A 3,980-nucleotide genomic window follows, 5' to 3' on the forward strand; every position below is an offset into this window, starting at 1 on the left:
AGTATACCAATAAAAAGTATGAAAAAAATAAAGAGAGGAGCTCCTGGGAAATTTCTAATTCTAGTATTTTCCCCTAATTATGAATGGTTCAAAATAGACTCATTAAAAATTCAAAATCAGGAAACCTCTAATACCACTTCAGTATACTGCCTCTATAGTCTTTCAGACATATTTACACACATACCTGTTACATAATACGTTATATTTTGCATATATAATAAGTTATATACTACATGCATGAGATATGTTACAAAATAAAAGAAATTATCTTAAATCTTTTTTTTTTTTTTTTTTTTTTGTGGTACTGGGGTTTGAACCCAGGGCCTTGTGCTTGACAGGCAAGCACTCTACCAACTGAGCTATATTCCCAGTCCAAATCTATTATTCTTTAACCTGACTTTTTACTCAACAAATTGTGCATATTTATCCGTGTTAATTTGCATTGATCTGCATTATCTTTTTCCATGGTTGCTTAGTATTCTCTTGTATGAATTTATCATGATGTAATTCACTGCATCAATGAACAGATTTCAATTTACTTTAGGATCTCTGTGAAGTTTGATAATTATCCCACAGCTTCTACATAGAATCATGCATCACATAAAGTTTTGGTCAGTGATGACCACATACACAATGGCAGTCTATAGATTATATTGCCTAGTGACATTGTAGCTAATTTAGTTCATGTAAGTACACTCTATAATGTTCACACAACAATGAAATCACCTAATGTTGAAATTCTCAGAATGTAGGCCAGTCATTAAGTGATGCATGATTGTAATTAGATTTGGAACACCTGTGTGGGACTCAAACATCCACATTTCTAAGAGTATTCATCCAGATGCAGTGGTGCCTCCCAGAGGCTCAGGAGGTTGAGGGAGGAGGATCAGTAATTCAAAGTCAGCCTCAGCAAAAGCAAGGTGCTAAGCAACTCAGTGAGACCCTGTCTTTAAATAAAATACAAAATAGAGCTCAGTAGTCAAGTGCCCCTGAGTTCAGTCCCTGGCACCCCCCTTCCCCCAAAAAAAGAGTATTCAGATAATACCCTAGTGCAGTTGAAATTATGCGAGCTATTTTTTAAGAACTTTTTTGATGGTGGGCATCTAATTTTTATTTTCTTATGTATGACATTAAAATAATATTTGCACCTGAAAAAAGAAAAAAAATAGAAAGGGAGGGAAAAAATCCCACTTTTCTCTGTCTTTCTTCCTTCCCTCAAAATTTGACCTTCCTTCTTCATATTGCATAGAAGGAAAAGCAGTAAAGATTAGCTAGATCCTGGGAGAAAATAAAGAGAAAAAGGAAGCTGGGCAGGGGAAAGAATTCAGTAGAAGATGCTGAGAGATTTGGGCAGAAGGAAAGATGAAATAATGTTATCAAAAAAAATTCATTTATTCAACTAATATTTTTAATTTGATATAAAATGATCATGGCAATGTGGAAGAGAGGCCATCCTTGCGTTTTGAAATAAGCACATGAAAAAGAATGAGACCAGGTTTGCCATTCTAGATGCATCATTATGCAATAGGAATGCCTGGTTTCAATAGGCTTCTATATATCTCGTTTTCAAAACTGTTGCGAATTTAATTGTAAGCAGCAGATGGGAGCTGAATGAGCACTGGACTCTAGTGCTCATTCACTCTGCGTCTCTGACAAACAAGTTAATACCTCTGTGCATCTGTTTCCTTATCTGTAAAATATGCAAACTAAATTAATCTATAGCCCCTTTCAGCTCTAGCATTCTTTAATTCCATGAAAGAAAAAAATTTTTTCACTCTGTAACCAAACCCATTTAAGTATTCTAATTTAAAAACCTATGGACAATGGAGTAAGTAACAATGAGCATTCCAAACCCCTTAAATATATAGCCTACTGTAACCTTTCTCATCTGAGGTGCATCAGACACCAACCTCTTCTGAAACACCAGAGAATCCATTAACTAAAGTTTTAATACTTCACTGGAAATCAGTCTGCAAAATCTAGTAAGTAGGAAAATGATACCTCTAGAATATCAACAATTGAAAACAAGTTTCAATCTAATCGAAAATTTAGGCTCAAACTCAAAAGACTACCCAGCAACAGCTCAGGGACTTTTCTCAGAAAAAAAGAAATGTGTAAGTTGGTAACTGTGCCTTTCTGATTAAGACAATTGTCTCATAACAGTAAAACCAAACCATACAAGTATAAAATAAGGAAGGAATGCCTAGGGTAAATAAATACCACATGCGAGGTGCGATGGCACACACCTGTAATTCCAGTGGCTCAGAAGACTGAGGCAGAAGGATCAAGAGTTCATAGCCAGCCTCAGCAATGATGAAACACTAAGCAACTCTGTGAGATCCTATCTCTAAATAAAATACAAAATAGGACTGGGGATGTGACTCAGTGGTCAAATGCCCCTGAATTCAATCCCTAGTACCCCCCCCCAAAAAAAAATAAAGAAGAAAAGAAAAATAAATAAATACCACTTTAATTTTAAATATTTGAATAACAACAAGACTTAAGCTGATGTAAATAAACAATGCAGTGGTCACATGCTATCAGATTGGAAGTTTCTGCCTGCTCACTTTCCTAATGTATTACCATGACTTCTCTTTTACTGGGTTGAATGATGGCCTTTCAAAGATATGTCCACTCAAAACCTGTGGTTGTAACCTTACTTGAAAGAAAAGAGACAGAGAGAGAGAGAGAGAGAGAGAGAGTGCTATGTAAATACATATGTAAATACAACCTGCAATTTAGGGTAGCCTAATCCAACGGCAAGTGTTTCTGTAACAGAGAAGTCAATGTGAAGACAGAGGCAGAGATTGGAATGAAGCATCTACAAGCCAAGGAAAGCCAAGGACCACCAACAGCCTGCAAGAAGCTGGGAAAGAAACCTGGGATGGATGCTTCCTCAGCACCACCACACGGTACCAGTTCTGTGCACACCTTGATTTTGAACTTCGGAGTTTCTGGCCTCCAGAACTATATAAGAAAAAAAATTCTGTTGTTTTAAAACACTTAGTTTTTGATAATTTTTCAAGGTAGCCCTAGGAAACCAATACACTTCTTTTAAAATATAGTTTCCGAAAATAGTGATCTGCTCAGAGTTCTGTACACATATATACTGTACCCGCATATAACATAATCCTCAAGTTTTTTAGGGATTACGTGATCTTGGCCTAACTCTTACTTAAATTACCTGTGACAGTAAAAACAAAAACAAAAACAAAAATCTTCCCATGCCTGTCCTGTGAATTCCCATGTGGGCTGCCACATTGAGTGGTGCAGGCTTCCTGACCGGAAGAACTTTTGCAATGCACAGCATGCAACCACTGGCATTTCAAAGCTATGCACCCTGCCATGGCACTATCATGCCTCTTTCTTGCACAAAGATACAACCCAGTCCCAAAGAGACATCTTTTTAAATTTTATACAACAGTGTTATATCCTCAGCAATGATCTTGGTAGTTGTCACCATCTGCTCTGTTGCCCTGGTCCTGTGGTTTCAGTTCTCCTTAAAACTGCTATCTACAAATAATTCCTAAACATCAAGCATCTCTTAGGCCTACTAATATTACAGCTTGATGATAACACTTAGAAAGCGGAGCCCTGAATATTTGTTCCCAACACCCTGCATTTAGCAAATACTGAAATGTTTGTTTCCTAATAATTTTTCTCATAACCAAATATCCTAAAGGGATTATAGTCACTTAAGTTTAAGCTCCTGTTACTTTCCAAAAATAAATAACACTAAAGGCTAACAAGTTCTCCTGGCCACTACCACTTTTGACGACTTAGACACAAGCTATAGCAGACATACATTTTCTTATTTACTTTTGGATTTCTGCAATAGTTTATGGTTTCCATTGTCTTTTTTGCATGTCTATTGGTTCATCTTTCTTCCTTATACTTTTCTCAGACAGTATCTTTTACAAAGATCACTTTCATTTCCTCCTTCCTAATTCCCTTCATTATATTCACATTTATATTCATTG

General features: G+C 36.3%; 1 non-coding gene across 1 annotated transcript; it reads right to left on the reverse strand.

The window, feature by feature from the left end:
- Positions 1-296: 296 nt before the first annotated feature.
- On the reverse strand, positions 297-370 carry Trnad-guc (transfer RNA aspartic acid (anticodon GUC)). The gene has a single exon. It is a non-coding gene; the product is annotated as a tRNA-Asp (tRNA).
- Between the last annotated feature and the right edge of the window lie 3,610 nt (positions 371-3,980).

Source organism: Sciurus carolinensis, chromosome 15, assembly GCF_902686445.1.
Source record: "Sciurus carolinensis chromosome 15, mSciCar1.2, whole genome shotgun sequence".
Taxonomy (NCBI): Eukaryota; Metazoa; Chordata; class Mammalia; order Rodentia; family Sciuridae; genus Sciurus; species Sciurus carolinensis.